General features: G+C 46.0%; 1 protein-coding gene across 2 annotated transcripts in view; it reads right to left on the bottom strand.

Annotated features, from left to right (window-relative positions):
* The window catches only part of LOC146172690 (G1/S-specific cyclin-D2-like), a 288,222-nt gene that overhangs the window by 125,976 nt on the left and 144,435 nt on the right, over positions 1-17,811 (bottom strand). The window contains exon 2 of one of the 2 annotated variants that reach the window (XM_084583918.1): positions 1,192-1,276. The exons of the other annotated variant lie outside the window; for it this stretch is intronic. The gene's annotated coding sequence lies outside the window, so the exon portion shown is untranslated. The remainder of the gene's footprint in view (positions 1-1,191; positions 1,277-17,811) is intronic. 2 annotated transcript variants of the gene reach the window in all.

Here is a 17,811-nt window from a genome sequence, read left to right on the forward strand (position 1 = left end):
CTCTCAAAACAATTTTTTTTTTTTTTTTGCACAGAGTCGAAAAAGAAAGCACTCATCATTTTCAATAGCGGGAAATTATTTTTCAAGTTCCTGCCTGAGGTGCAATTTTATGTTAAAGTCATACATCTGTCATTGGTAACTTGAAAATGAAAACAACATTTTTCAGACGCCCTACGTCGTTAGACCCTTTTTGCAAAGCATACGAGCACAGATCACGATTTACAACCTCCTCCATGCCTCTATTACTCTAATTGAAGTCAAACAGGCATTCAGCAACGCCATCAAGAATGTTTGCTATTCGCCTTAGTTCATACCCTTTTACATTCATTTACCTGCTACTCCGACTACCTCTTTGACCTACACATGCTGGATTTTGAGGATGCTATAAATGAATAAATTTTGGTTCTAAAACCTGCTTATTTTGGCACCCTACTTACTGAGGTATAAATGCAGTGCATGAATAGACTTAAATATTGTCCCTAAGCCATAACGATAAATTTTACACAAACCAAAAATAACCTATTTAAACTGATTCGAAACGTCAAAACGCAGTGCTCATTACTTCTTTTCTTTTTTTTTCGAGGCCGTCTACCTTTACCACTAATTTTAAACCAAGCAATTTCGATTTGACAACCACCTTGAACATCATTAGATATTGGTGCGAAGATTCGGTGCGTGTCATGATCAAGTCACTTGTGACTGGCCCGTTCATTTCCGACAGTCTTCGTTTGAGACTGTGAGGTCAAATCGGTATCATGTCTGCATCTGCCGCATTCACTATTCATCGCCTGTCTGAGTGAGTAGAAAGCGCTCCGTGAGAACTCTGGTTTACTGAGAAGCAGAAAGAGATGCGCGTTACCAGTATTCGTTTCATGCACACTATGACAATGACAGCCAGTTTAGGCCGCCACCTTGCCTTTGATGCCTAAAATTGCACAGACAGAATAGGGGAAGGGTCATATGTAAGCGTATATGCGACTTTCAAATAATATCAGAGTCGTGGAGACAACATTCGAGCCAATGAATTTCAGATTATTGACCGTAAATGCTGATGGCGAAAGAATAATGGAAAAATTTGAAGGTCCAGAGGCGTCAGACACTTCGAAGTACATTGTTTCGGCAGCATCATGAACGTTTCGCACGCTAGATAAAGAAGTCACGTGGTTTGGAAGGTGACTTATATGCACTCACCGCGCACTTGCCAGCCTTGGAGTATGATCCTGACGATCCGTATATTAAGTACGCCGGTATGCTATCCGCCCGTCTCACCGTGTAACTGAAATAAAGGAGAGCAAAGCATATTGTCGCTGACTACACAGATGACAAGTGGCGGCATGCAGATAAAGCGCAGAAGTCGAACATTATAAGGTGAAAAAAAAAAACTTTCGATCAACACTTTCGATCAACAAGTACACCACAGTAAAAATATATATATATATATATATATATATATATATATATATATATATATATATATATATATACATGCAAGAGCGCCTCAAAGCCTTGCGTCACCGGTAAATATGTTCGCAGCCGCTCAAAGTCGAGCTGATCAAAAAACAATATACTGCCAAGTGTCAGGCACAAATTATCCTTGAAAGGTCTTGAACTCAGCTTGAACTTATTCCGTAGTAAACTGCAACGCTGAAACTTTACAAAAGCAAAGAAGGAAAAAGAAATAGGTGAAATAGTCAAAAGTACGCATACCAAAGAAACTCGCTGCAGCAATCCATATCACAGAAACGAGGGAACTTTTTAACTTGACCAGACGCTTCCTGAATGTGTTATATTGCAAGGAACTAATGTTGTATTAGGAAGGCGAACCCCGTGTTGTAAGATTTAACGGGTAACAGCATCGTTCACTGGTGCTCAATAGCACGGCTCACTCTCTTATCGAACAACGGCTTCAAGCACATTAAAACCCGATGAGGACGATCGTCAGACTAATTCGGGCGCTGAAAAAACAGTGCAGGAAACAATAGCACGCAAGAAAGCAAAAAGTAATATGATGACCACTTAACCTCGCAGCGCCCCGTTAGGGAGCTTCGATCCTCAGCAGCACAAAAAAGGCGCGAGCCAGATGATCTGAGGCCACGTCCTTTCGGACGAGTGTATGCTACATCGCTCGGACCATTATATAAGCACTTCCGCCGCCTAGTGCTTTCGGGCGATGTCCACTGGTCCGGCGTACCTCCTCTCCCCGCTAAGCGGGGTGTCCGGGCGTTGAAGAAATCGTTTTGGAACGGCTCCGTTGGCCAGCGCACAATGGGCCATCAGCGCCGTGCAGCGGCTTCCGAGTCACGCTTTGCTGATCACAGAGACCAGCTGGGAGGGACCGCTGCACCGCTTACTGTCCTCTGCCTGTGTTTACTTGCTAGCGTTCCTCCATCCGTTTTCGTTGACCTCCCTTCCTATCCACATCCCCATCTCTCTATGTGCAAGGCTTGCTCTCTCTTATGGCAAAAAAATTGGACAAAGTACGGTGCTCTTTCCCATCGCTTTCTGTGTTCTACCCTCTATCACTCTAAGCTTACCGTCTTCGCCGACCAAAAAGTGTTAAGAAGTAGTTCGGTGCACTGCTATGAAGCAGTAAACCGATGTACGTACGTTGCGCGAGGACGTTGTTGAGGAACCAGCGGCTGCTCACGTTTGATCATCGGCCCTACGTGCTTCCATTTGCCTGAAACTGCAGTACGGAATGCGGAACGTCATTATTTATTTTACGACAAGATTTCCTATAAAGGAATCTTAGAAAATGTCAAAAATTGAAGCCGTTCTATTAAGGGTCCCAGAAGGAAAGCAGCAGTTAAGGAGCTACAATTCCAGGGAAAGAAAAGACGAATAAACTCTTTTTCGCGGTTAGGTATTTCAGGGCGAGAGAGAATGTCTGAAAGCAAAGGAAGGAACTGTCCTTGCAATAGAAGAAAAGGGAACGGACAATGGCGTAATACTTTCTCCATAATTGAGCGCGTTCATATCAGGTAATACTGTGTGCCGCTGAAAAATGTCTGCGTCTAGGATACGACAAAGAAGAGAGATCAAAGCGAATTGTCGAGGTTGTCTACTTAGACTAAAGCACCCTTTCCTCTCCATATGGCCACTGCAGCCTACTTCGCTCGCAGCCCGTGTGCAGAAACTGTGAAAACCACGGGAGGAGCAAACTTCACGCTGCTCCTTCAGGTGGCAGAAGCCTTCACACCTGTTGCCTTCGTCGCGCTGCCCTTCTTGGTAAGAGACTTCGAACGCATCCGAACGGAGCGGAACACACACAACGCACCTGCCGTGACTCGGGTCTGCGCGGAGGGAAAGACGCGTGGTAGGCGCGTGCGCCCAGAGACCGCAACGGGCCGCATCTGTTGCTCTTGCTGCTCTCCGAGAGAGAGCTGGAAGGCGAAGTCAAGCCAAGTCAAGCGTGCGAAGGAAGTCACACGCCCGCTAAAAAAAAAAAAAAGGGGGGGGGGGGCGGGGGGGGGGAGGAGAAGAGGCGGGGCCGCTCGTGTGCCGTGGTCGACACCTGTCCGTATATGGCCGAGGGTCCACACAGGGGCTAAAGAGGAACCCCGCTTGCAGGTTTTCTTGTCAGGTTATTGACATCGCGAAAGTAGTCTTGGGAAAGACAGTCAGGAGTTTCCCCTGGACTGGCCATGAATAATTTTAATTTGCGTTCATCTATGTTTAGGACGAATGAATTGTAGAATATGAGGTGTGAGAAGCCTAATCGGTGCCCTTAAGCGTTTAATACGGCAAAATCTTACGTCATGACCGTTCGGATTAAATGCGTGGCACACTCGAAGCGGGACAAAGCGTTACCAAAGTTAAATCACTTAATAATAGCGGGTTGATGTTAATAATATATAATATGCGGACCATGCTTTTGTCAAGGCAGCATTGTCTTCCTTGGCGTGTCAGATTCATTGTTTTACTCGGCTGTATAGATGAGGTCCTAGCTTTACTTATGCGTCTATGGCCGCAGTCTGAAGCCCTTCCTCGATGTGCGGAGAGCAAGAGGCGCCCGAATCGCGTTGTCTTTGGAAACAACTTCCAGCCCCCTTCCGACTCTTCTTGGTCGCATTCTAATCGACCAACACTTCAATGCCCGATACGATGTTTACAGCGGTAGAGGCGACAGGTTTAGTTTGCAAACTGTTGCTTGCTTCGACTGATCGCCCGAAACGTAACTAGACAATCATGGTCTATGCCTGGAGGCTGGACGTCCCGCTCGCACCACTTTGGCCGGTTATTTCAACTGCAGGGACCATTCGGCCTCCCCTGCTGTGATGCTACAATGTTGTGTCGCCTGTGGCTAGGAGTGGCGTTCACAAACGGCTGTTCCCACCTCATCGCATTCTAATCGACCAACACTTCAATGCCCGATACGATGTTTACAGCGGTAGAGGCGACAGGTTTAGTTTGCAAACTGTTGCTTGCTTCGACTGATCGCCCGAAACGTAACTAGACAATCATGGTCTATGCCTGGAGGCTGGACGTCCCGCTCGCACCACTTTGGCCGGTTATTTCAACTGCAGGGACCATTCGGCCTCCCCTGCTGTGATGCTACAATGTTGTGTCGCCTGTGGCTAGGAGTGGCGTTCACAAACGGCTGTTCCCACCTCATCGGAATGGCAGACTCTCCAACGTGTGAGCAGTGAGAGTGTGTTGAAACTATTGCGCATATACTTTATGACTGCCCTCAATATGAGCGTGAGCGTGCCTTCCTTGCTGCTACACTCCGCCGCTTGAACTCTGGCCCTCTTACACAAGCTAAAATCATGGGCCCTTGGATGACACCTTCATCAGGAAGGGAAGCAGTGAAGGCGCTCCTTAAGGTTTTAAAGGACTCGGGGTTGAGTTCAAGACTTTCAACTCTACGCTCTGTACCCCATTTCACTATAGATCTCTGGACATGTTATAGACTCCTTTTCTTGGCACTCTTTCTTTCCTTTTAGAGCGCAGCTCTTTGGCGCCAGCTCCTGGGTTTCGTGTCGTCGTCGCCGTCGGCGTTGTCCCTCGTAACCAACTCCACTTTCACTCCCACCGTCCTTCCTTCTCTTACGGCGCGATTCAGGTGTCCACAGAAACAAGTGTGACAGATACTGCACCTTTCCATTGTAACAAGCTCCAAGTTTCACTCCCACCTTCTTTCTTTCTCTACGGTGCGATTCAGGTGTCCACAGAAACAAGTGTGGCAGATACTGCGCCTTTCCATTCCTGTGGACCAATTATGAAAGGCACGCTTCAGACGTGACCACACATGGTACAAACTGCAATGATAATGAATAATGCGAGCGCCCACATTGAACTGCAGGGTAACATGTGCAGTAACCGAGAATTCACACACTCAAAGAGAAAAGCATCGTATTTTGATGTAGTTTGCGTATGATACAGCTAGTTTGATAGTCCGGATCTCTAACCGATCGTCCCTTGGCTTTCGTGGAAGGCCTGGCCCGGATCTAGACCGCACTCATTTTCATTTAAAACATACTGCTAGAAATCCGATGAGATGCTTGCTAACTTTGGCTACAGCGTTTTCAAGTTAGTTTAAGATATTTGCGAAGCTTCTTTTTTCTCGTCTGCAGCTTGTGGCATTAGTCTCTTCGCCACGTGACGTTCCTATGGGCTGCCTCCCGCAACCTCCCGATTGCTCTCTTCATGACAGTCAAGAACTGTTAGTGGAATGTTTCTTGAAGGAATATGTGTGAAAAATAAAATAGCTGTCTGTAATTGTACATACATGTCTTGCTCGAAATCTTTGCCTCAATCTATCGAAAAAGGTGAAACAGCTGATGAGCTGCGCTCAATTTTCAAGTTGGGAAGTAACGTAATCGTCGGAAAATTTTTTCTCCCTTTGTTCCCCTCCCCACGAGTGGGTATAGTATACTGGGCATCGCCTAGTTAACCTCCCTGCCTCTATATTCTATTCTATTCTATTCTATTCTATTCTATTCTATTCTAATTTAATATAATCTATTCTATTCTCTCTCTCTCTCTTGTTGCTCGTTAAAAGGACACTAACGACATCCAAATATGCTATCAAAATCTACTAAACGGCATTTCGTGACACTGTTGCCGCATATCCGGCAACAAAAATCGAATTACTGCTGAGATATTGTGATAAAAAGTTGAGGTTTTCCTTGTTCCCGCCGGTGGAATTCAAAATGTTTTCTCCTACTACGTAGGGCAGAATGACACACACTATGACGCAAGAGGAGACTCCAGGATTGCTGGCGAGCCGGCGCGGCTCACGGCGTCGACCGGTTAGCATCCCTCAGGGGCCAACATGGCAACAGCGTACTCGCAATCGACCATCGGCTCACAATAAGTGACGACCCCAGCTGAAATAAATAAAACGATGAAGAGAGTAATTTACCGATCGATGGGCCCATAAAGGAAAAAAAAAAAAAACATAGAGCGCTTGTAATGCATAATAGTTTACGTGTTTCTCGAGATTTTGCGCTCCTTCTTGAACTGCGTATGAACAAACCGATCCCTCGGTCATCGCAACGCTTCCCCAAATATTTACATACAAATAAGATTTAGTTACCAGTAAAATAGTGTCCTCGCTGCTGCGCTTGCCAGTTTTGAAGTTTCGTCGCACATTTTTCCTTCAAGGTTTGGGTTACAGCTCCGTGTTCAGCGAAAGTTACGTCCACGTTAGCAGAGCATGACCGAAGAGCCGGCGCCCCTAAATTTGCCCGCGTTGTGAAATTCCACCTATTAAAATGGTTCCAGTGCACAGTATAGTGCGCATAGGCATCCAGAAAGTTAGTTGCAAGGCGTGAGAGCAGGCAGCATGCTCCGATGGTCTAGAAGTTGTCATTTTTAGACCGGCAGCAATGGCCTGTATACCTCAAAACATGAAGTGCCATTATTAATGCAGCCAGGACATAATATGTAGAAATATTTCCCGGCTTGCTATGGTCTCGGCGTTTATTATTTTTATTTTTTTTTGCATTTTTTTGCATCTATATTTTGCACCTATATTTTTGATCTGCATTTTGCATCTATATAGAGACCCTTTGTGTGAAAATGCTCAAAAATAATAGCATTCAGGGATTCAATGCACAAGCAGCCGAAGTAAAGCTGTTAGCGTATGTAGACGACATCGCTGTTTTTACCTAGACGAGGGGGGCATATGCCAAGCTATGAAGTGTTTGCGCGAATTCAGTCACGTCGACGGTAGTGGAGTTAACTGGTCGAAATGCCTCGGACTTTGGAATGGAAGGTGGCCATCTACGCCTGAACGGTTTGCCAGTGTGCCTTGGACGACGACACCAGATAGGTACTTGGGAGTTCCACTTATGGCTTACCGTGACAGTGAACAGTATTGGAGAGGGCAGGCTAAAGAGATAATTAGGACAGAGCTGAAAATTGGATGGGACCAACCTATCTATTTTTGCAAGGGCCACAGTTTGCAACGTGTTCTTTATCAGTAAGCTCTGGTATGCTATGCAGGTGTTGCACTGTACACGGTTAAATATTCAGAAGCTGCACAGGAATTTCGCCGTATATTGTCTGGGCGTCTGAATGGGAGCGCTGCAGCCGGACTAACTTATTCAGACGAGCAAAAGATGGTGGGCTAGGATTGGGCCACCTGTTTTTGCGACATCTGGTCAGTCGTATTTTGCTTTTCAGAGACACGACTGACCTTTTCTTACGCACCGTAGGACTGAGGTGGCTGCTACCGGAGTACGCTGTTTCAACTGAAAATTTTTCCGCAGGGATTAAGGGCTTTTATAGAAAGTCGTAGCAAGTGTTCGGTTCTTTTCAGCGCGGTTTTCAAGTGATTATTTGTCTACAATAAAACGAAAGAAATTGTACCGTGCATTGTGTGACATTATGTTCTCTGTGCCTTTGTACAGGGCCTTGTACGATGGAGGCCTAGGTGCAGATGTTAAAAAAAAAAGGTAAAAACAATGCAGGTGACGCCAGGAGCAAAAACCTTCTTCTTTAACTTGCACACCGGAACCTTGCCGGTAAAAGCATTTTTGGAGCAAAAGGGATTATTCATACCCTGGGGACTGTTTAATATGCAGAAAGCCAGAAACATGTTTTTTTTTTTTTTACACTGTTGTGAAGGAGTATAGTTTTGGGGATGTATTGCAAAGAATGAAAGATTTTCCGCTAGACCCGCGTGGCATTCGGCCCTTATGCGTAGAAAGTGAAGATGGGGCACCATTTGATTTAATTATACTCATGGGTCTCCACTGTATATGGCGCTCAACAATGGCGGGTTACCATATTGCGACAAAGATGCACGGCCTGCCAGAATTTATTTTCGGGAAAGCGTGGACAGGTTTTTGTCAATCCAGAAAGCTGCAGCACAACCTCCCGAGTGGCTCTCAAGGTGTATGCGTGAATTTTAGTGTGTCATATGTAAATAGCGTATATAAATAGCATTTGAGCGATTTTTGTTGATTTAGTTCTCGTGAAATGCAATGTGTCAAGACCAGGCAATAAAGAAAAACGAAATCTCAGTGTGGCCGAGTGGTTAGTGCGGAACGTTACGGAGGAAGTAGTAGTGAACTCGAATCCCGGTGGTGGTGTTGCTTTTCTTTTTCCACAAATTGACTTTTTTAACCTTTTTTTAATGTATTTGTTGTGCTTCGTTATTGTTTAGTTTTTACTTTTTATCCGAGGCCCTTTTTTTCGCCGGGCGACCAGCGCAATAGGCAAGGATGCAATAGGAGAACATCTGGAATAAGATCGATGCTGTCCTTGGTATGAGCGGCAAGGTTTCCCCTTTTAATTACGATGCCTGCAAATAGCACGTTGAAGCTCTTGTTGCCATGATTTAGTGAACAATTGAATGATAATACGTTTTTCCTTCGGCACTTAGCATAGCTGTATACTTTTCGTGGCATTCGTAGCTGCAGTCGAGCGGTCAGGTCAGGGTTAACGGGAGCTCGCAGTCGAAGCGGCGATGGCGGCGATATGTTGGCTCGGAAGTGTGAACGAAGAAGCGTGTCGGCGGCAGCGGATTCGGACTGAGGGTACCACTCCTCGTCCCTCAATATGTAATCGCCATATCAGAAATAAACGTTTTTCACTCACACTCGCTCGGTCGTGCCTCCGAATTTTCAAATGTGAACGAGCCAGGCGCATCTGCTGCTCCAAGCTCGTATTTCGGGCGCTGCAGGTCCAAAACGAAACTGTCCGAGCACGTACGAAGTGCCTGAGCCGGAACATAACCGAAACTGAAGTGGGCGCCTGTGGCGCCTCCAAGTATATTTTTGCATTTGCCTTGCAACGTTTACGTTGTCTTTTCGCCGTCGTTTACGTATGATCATATTCGAGACAATACCTACTACCGCATCCAAACGGGCAACGTAATTCGCATTTGTCAGCCTCCGGGATCCCTAGCGCGTCACGTGAATTGTAGTTGCGAGTCTCGGCCGTTTCGGCTGTGGCGGCGATACCTGTATTTCTGTTCTTCCTCTTTACTACCTTATAACAGCTCTGTTTTCAGTAAGAGTGGATTTCTTGTAATCAGGAATTGGTATTCTATCGATGCAAGCCCACTTCATTTTTCTCTTTGGTGTCCATATAAGATGGCCGCTGTCGCTTCAGTATTCCAATAAGTCCTCACTCCCGAGGAGACCTATTGCGCTGAATGACTTCGCCCATGTCACGGGCTGCGACAGAATTTCACTAAAGCTGAAGGTTGAGAATGCAATGGTAATCGTTAGTACGAGTCCTGGAAGCTTAGGAGCTGTGTAATAACGCCGAGAGCAGTAGTACTTCGCTGCTGGGTAAAAAATGTTCAGAGCATTTGACTCGGTTGCACGTAAAGTCGATGTCAAAAGATGGTTGAACACAAAATGGTGCAGTGATGGACTGGTGTTCTGAAGACATAAAACTACGCAGGACACAGAAAAGATGCATACAGGACGAGCGTAGACTGATTTATTGAACGAAACGTCCTTGCTTCAAGAGCATAACGAACGCGCAACCAAACTTAACGCCAAAAACAAAAGCACCCTCCCTATTAGATGGGAGTTATCTGATCCCATTCAGCTGTGGTTCCGTATATGCCCCCCCCCCCCCCCCCCCCCCCCCCCCCCCGGTCTCCCGTAACCGGCAGCTGAATATCGTTGGAAAGCGTGATACATTTTTACAGATCCCGGCATGTTTTAGCTCTGTGACTTCGTCCGGTTTCGACATTGACAATGTAAAAAGAAAAAGAATAAAATTGTCCTTCTGCACTATTAGTACGAATTAGTCATAAAAACCCACCGTCCAAATAAGAAATCAAGTAATCAGTTTCAAACATATACAGAAACCGAAGTTTCTCATCGTGTATAGCTGTTTTGGAATAATGCTCGAGACATTTCACATTTGTAAACACTGATCACCGTAAACGTAGAGCCCCTGCCCTTTTCTTCTCTTTGAAATGAGTATATTAGGATCCTCCCGCTCAAATAAAATAAAAGAATTGTCTGCTTGCCTGTACACGAAGTATATGATATTTGCAGGGGATGTTGAGCAATTTTTCAAGGCTATATTTTCTCATGTTCTACTAAGAGATCGACGCTTTGGGAGTGACTGTTAGCTTAAGGGTGCTATGTATAATGCCAGGGAATGCGAACGCAAGCCAGTCTATTAGTATATTAGGCCCTCTGTGCGGAGTGTGAATGGAGATTGACATGAGTACAAGTATTCAGGAAACAGCAGCAAAGAAAAGAAGGAAAAAAAAACAAAAAAAAAAAAGGGAGCTCGCACATGAGAGCCTTGTCATTTCGTTACGCACGCTGATAAGGTGCACCGTCCCAATCTGACTGCGACCAAAAATGCGAAACTCTCACGGTGCCGAACGCGCTCCGTTAAGCCAAAACAAGCGCCCCGTGTACGCGTAGTACGTGTACAGGCCTTGACCCCGTATAAATTGACAGGGAGACCACCTTTTTATTTATTTATTTATTTATTTATTTATTTATTTATTTATTTATTTATTTATTTATTTATTTTTGGTCGTCGAACTGCGAGGAGTGCTTCGGCCAAGGTCGGCAGCTCTACTGCCGCCGCTGCTGCTGCCGTTAGTAGCGCGACCACCCCTCGCTACATTTTCTTTCCCTTCTGTCTTTCGCTGCCCCTCTCTCTCTCTCCCTAGCGAAATCCATGGCAGCCTACGTTTCCCCTGAGAGTAAGAAAAACGCATTGCTCTCCGATCCGGATCAATTTCCCATGGGTTGCAGGCGTGTGAATCTGTCTATCGGTGTGGTGTTGCCTCTGGTCTCTCCATCAGGTTTCTTTCAGCTTGTTTTTGGCACAACATCTTTACGCTCGCTTTCGCTACGGGTGTGGGCGATGCTCACTGTTGCCACACTCTATTGCGACGGGAAGCGGATGAAGAAAAGATGAGTGCAGGCTGCCACATTTCGAGTTTTGACCCTCTTTCTCTCTCTTTCTCTCTCTCGCTGTTTACACTAGACCTGTCTTATACGTACGTCCGCCGCCGTTCCTCCTACCTTCAACTTAGATACCTTTTTTTTTTTTTTTCACTATCGCTGTGACATTGATGCTTCCTATATACCTGGTAATTCACTGCTTCGAAAGAGGCCTTGCACTTGGAAATTATGGCCGCACGACTGCGATGCCGTGTCGCACTCATCGCTATCCTGGTGTCGCAGTCGCTCATACCGCTTGCTGCGTAATTAAAAATAACAGATCAGTGAAAGTGAAGAATTAAACAGTAAAGCAATTATACTTTATTGGAAGAGAATAGTGCTAATGAGAAGCCTCGAATCAAAATTGTAGTGGTTCCTTGCTTCTATGAGAAAAGTGCATGCTATATCACTCACGGCTGACATTCCTCGTATGTTTGACTTCAACTTGGAGTTATTTTTTGTGAGTTCACTGTGACTTTGGTGCTTCCTACCGAGATGAATCGCATGGGCAAATTTATGGAGCTCCCCCCCTCCTCTCTCACACACACACACACACACACACACACACACACACACACACACACACACACACACACACACACACACACACACACACACACACACACACACACACACACACACACACACACACACACACACACACACACACACACACACACACACACACACACACACACACACACACACACACACACACACACACACACACACACACACACACACACACACACACACACACACACACACACACACACACACACACACACACACACACACACACACACACACACACACACACACACACACACACACACACACACACACACACACACACACACACACACACACACACACACACACACACACACACACACACACACACACACACACACACACACACACACACACACACACACACACACACACACACACACACACACACACACACACACACACACACACACACACACACACACACACACACACACACACACACACACACACACACACACACACACACACACACACACACACACACACACACACACACACACACACACACACACACACACACACACACACACACACACACACACACACACACACACACACACACACACACACACACACACACACACACACACACACACACACACACACACACACACACACACACACACACACACACACACACACACACACACACACACACACACACACACACACACACACACACACACACACACACACACACACACACACACACACACACACACACACACACACACACACACACACACACACACACACACACACACACACACACACACACACACACACACACACACACACACACACACACACACACACACACACACACACACACACACACACACACACACACACACACACACACACACACACACACACACACACACACACACACACACACACACACACACACACACACACACACACACACACACACACACACACACACACACACACACACACACACACACACACACACACACACACACACACACACACACACACACACACACACACACACACACACACACACACACACACACACACACACACACACACACACACACACACACACACACACACACACACACACACACACACACACACACACACACACACACACACACACACACACACACACACACACACACACACACACACACACACACACACACACACACACACACACACACACACACACACACACACACACACACACACACACACACACACACACACACACACACACACACACACACACACACACACACACACACACACACACACACACACACACACACACACACACACACACACACACACACACACACACACACACACACACACACACACACACACACACACACACACACACACACACAAATGACGGTTTCAGAAATTTATAACGGTATAATACGCGCTGAAAACAATTCTTTTTGACGAAAAAGTCTACGACATGCAGAGTTCAGATGCGACCGCGCCCATAAATCCGCCTCCGGAAGAACAGGTTTCTAACGCGTGTCGTACGTATATTTGCAAAATTTGATTATCTGAGGCCATGTTGCACTGGTCTCTATGCCAAGTGTTGTAGTTGCTGCCCTCGATTATGAACACTAGTTACTGGTGCAATATATTGCCCCTACCCTGCCCCATCACTTGAATGGTTACACTGATAAGCTGACTGGTCATGGTGATCCGAATAACGTGGCACTAAAGCGCGGTCGCCACTTTTCCCGAGATATGCGAATTAAGTCTCGCAAGAAAATTAAAAGTGCCAGTTTTCTGCTGTGACACATTACGCTAAAGGCGAAAGCTATGTCGATCGTTTACCCTGGAAAAGGAACCCTCACGCAATTATCGCCCCCAAAAAAAAAAAAAAGAAAAGAAAAAAAAAAAGCAGAAAGGAAACAAATAACGGGGTGCGAGACGTGGCGCGATCATACCAGGGCCACGTGACATGAGAGCAGCGCATTATGTATATGCGGCGATTGGCCCTTCGGCACAGCGGCGGCTACAGAGCAACGCCCATGACACGGTCGGGCGGTCATCGGCTGGCATAATGACTTCGCCGGAAAACAAGGGAGCGCGCGCTACGAATTTCGACGACGGACCCCCCTTCTTCCTAATGGGCAGCCACCTTACATACTGTAGCCTTTGCTTGCAAATAACCACATAAAAAAGAGAACTGCCCAAGAAGAGGCTGCATTCTTGGCTCTCTTTTTACTCGTTTTGTTCTTGGTGTTGCTGCGGTCGTTGCATTCGTTCCTGAAAGGCGTGTCCGGCTGACAGTGCAGTTAGTCGTTTGCCTGCATTAAGCGCCGCCATAACCATCACTATTCCCAAGAGTTGCGTATTCGTGCCATCGCCGTGTAAGTTTTGCTTGATGTCGGCTGTCAGGCTAATAATATAAGGTGCAGTGGAATGCGGAGCATTGCGCGCCGTTTGATGGCTAGGCGCATCGCGCGTCTCGGAGTTCGTCGGTTAGTAGTGTCATCTTTCTTTTTTTAATCATTTTCCCCCTAGCAATGAGAGCGCAGTTGCAGACAGCAGAGAATCATGTGTACAAAAACTGCAACTCTCTCTACCACTCCATAGTTTGCAGCGATCGCCATGTGACAGGCCCGGCAAGTATGCGATTGGAGGCGCGCGTCATCGTAGAGGCGAACCGATTACTTTTCGCGAATTAGTTTTACATTCAAGGAACCCAACACAACCATTATCAATGTTGCAAGACATTTACATCGGACAGAACCCCCCATTGTGGAGCCATCTAAGAAGCTATTTGATGAATGTTTGCATGGGAACAGGACAGTTCTTTTAGATTCACGTTCATTTTTATAATTGCCTTCCATTGCCCCTTTGAATTTCAGGCAAGCCAGAAAGAAGAAATAAAAAGAGAGTGGAATGAAATCGGATAGAATTGTCGTGCCCCATCCTGCATCGATCAGTTATAGTAAGGGTTGAAAAAGCAACACCCTCAGCGCTGCCAGGACGCCGTGCTTCCCCATTTTCTCTCGTAGTTCTCCGTCAAAATGTGTCTTTCAACACTCGTTACCAGTATCAGCATCCTGGGGATAAGAAACACAGGCCTGGCCTGTGCGTGCGTGGCCGTTTGTGTCCTTGTGCGTCTAGACAGAACTCACGCAAGTCGCGAGCCATTCACAGACCCGCGGGAACGCAGCCGCGTCAAGGACATCGGGTCCGGAAGGAAACGGCGCAGCGCAGAACACAGGACCCCCCGTATAGTCCCCTCCGACCGCGGAAGAAGCCAGCCATCAGCCAAAGGCCGGGAAGAAGCCTTGGGTAACACGTCACGGAAGCTCGGCATCCTCCCCATGGAGGGCTAACTGGACCGACCCGGATAAGGGAAGCGCTGCACTGGCGACGCCGAGATAGCGACGCTCGCACGGAGAGCGGAACTGTCGCTTGCGACTAGGATGTTATATAGTGTATATCTCTGAATGCGCAGAACGGTGAGAAGAACTGATGTCGAGGGAACTAGCTGCAGCTAGCTTGCGTGTCTTCATAAGCATGCCCGCCACGCACCTCTGTAGCACATAAAGGCCTTCAGAGGGTAGGAATGTCTGTTGAGAGTCAAGTCCTTTTCAGTAATAAGGGCTTTGCCACAACTAATACTCCCTAAGAAAGCAACTGTTATTGCTTAGTGAACATCTCCAAAAGAGGGAGTCAGCTGCACTATGTTCAGCCACAGACTCAGCGTTGGTTTAAAGGATCAAGCTATCGCGATCAGTACTGGCTTATTCTTTTTTACTTTTTGGCACGGCTAGACGTTGTGGATCTCCATTGATATGGTCACAGTTTGACACGAATGAGAGTGCAATCACACGCATGGTAGTAGTGCGGAAATTTCGCGGCTCACAGCTTACAGTTCATGGCTAAAACAAGGGGCTTGATAAGTCAAAAAAGGTGGATGACGACTGAGCTGCTTAAGCGGGTGCGTAAGTACAACACGCAAGACCACTGAAAATGCTAAGCAATCCGCCAGGTACTCCTGCACTCTATAGCGGCTTTTATGACTGTTTTTAGGTTTCTCTATAGTCTGTTCTATATAAGTTTTTAACTTGTTATATGGACTTATGGCTCCCTATGTACTGCAGTTCAACATTTTCTATGGTCAGATATAAACTTTTATGGTCAGCTATAGAAAATCTTTTGTATGGTCGGCTAGAGATATCTAGCCCAAAAGATATTGCCTGCTATAGAAGTCTATACCTTATGGACTAATTCTGGTGTCCTAATGTATTGCAGTCCTTAGCATTTTCTATGGTAGTCTAAAATATTCGCGCACGTGTATGTGTGTGCGTGCGTGTGTGCGCGCGCCTGTGTGTGTGTGCGTGTGCGTGTGTGCGTCATGCTCTATATCTTGGGAAGTTCATTTTCATTTTGATGCCTTAATAACTGAAAATTGGCCAGCAGTCCCGACGACTAAAACTATCGTGGGTCGGAGCTACTCACCGCAGGCGTACTTCCATGCGGTGACAGTGCTCCTACCAGTTATACCAAGATTTTGCCACAGTCCGTTTGTCCGTACAGCATTGCGTTTGGTGACATACGGTCTCTCGTTGCATACAGCATGCAACTCTTAATCAAGCTAGAAGACAAATCGCACGAGGGATTCGAAACAGCGATATATGTATACTTTCATATAAGGCTGTACGCCTACTGGTCTATACCTTTTGGTATATACAATATTCTATAGCCAGGTAAAACAGGCTATATGGCTTGCAGCCTGCAGCTTTAGAGGCACTGGCATTTCTATAGAAAGCTAAAGATAACTGTATGGCTACTAGTCTATAGCTTCGGGAGGATACACTGTTCTATAGCCAGCTAAGCAGCTTATATGGCTTGCAGTCTGCAGCTTTAGAGGAATTCACATTTCTATAGACAGCTAAAGGTAACTGTATGATCAGTAGTCTATAGTATCACCAGCATACATTTTTCTATAGCCATCTAAATCAGCTTATATGGCTTGTAGTCTGCAGCTTCAGAGGCATTCAAATTTCTATAGGCAGCTAAAGATATCTGTATTACTAATATTCTATAGCTTTAGGAGTATAAACTTTTCTATAGCTTGCTGAAATTGTTTCTATGACTTGCAGTCTGTAGCTTTAGAGGCATTCAAATTTCTATAGATAGCTAAGGATAACTGTATGACTAATAGTCTAAAGCTCCAGGAGCAAAAACTTTTCTATAGCACTCTAAAACTGATCCTATGACTTGCAGTCTGTAGCTTTAGAGCCATTAAAATCTCTATAGACAGCTAAAGATAACTATATAACTAGTAATCTATAGCTTCATGGACATGTGGCTTTCCATAGTTAGCTAAAAAAAATTTGTATGATCCAGAAACTATAGCCAAAGTGGTATAAAATTTTCTATAGCTGCCTATAGATATTTCAATGGCACTTTATAGCTGACTCTAAAAGTCCATAGATAGACATAGCTGACCATAAACGTTTCAATTGAAGCACATAGACCATTTTTGTATGGGGTACTCATTATACCGCATATAGCTCGGGCAGACTACTCCCTGTCCAAAAAGCGAGACTTAACCACATACAGAGAAATTCTAGAACACTACAGAATGGCCAGGAGAACCCTCCCTCCCACCCCCCATAGATCTCTCACAAAGAAGGAAGAAGTGATCTGGCGAAAACTGCAGACGGGTACTTTCCCAAACCTGTATATCCTACACAAATGGCATCCTGGGGTGCACCCTTCCAAATCCAAAAACTGTGAAGGCATGGCGACCCTAAATCACATGCTCTGGGCTTGCCCAGTGCTGAACGGGCTACAGGGAAACAAAGAGTCATGGGAATCCTCCCTCAATTCG

This window comes from Amblyomma maculatum, chromosome 11, assembly GCF_055883805.1.
Source record: "Amblyomma maculatum isolate TAMU_Amacu chromosome 11, ASM5588380v1, whole genome shotgun sequence".
NCBI lineage: Eukaryota > Metazoa > Arthropoda > Arachnida > Ixodida > Ixodidae > Amblyomma > Amblyomma maculatum.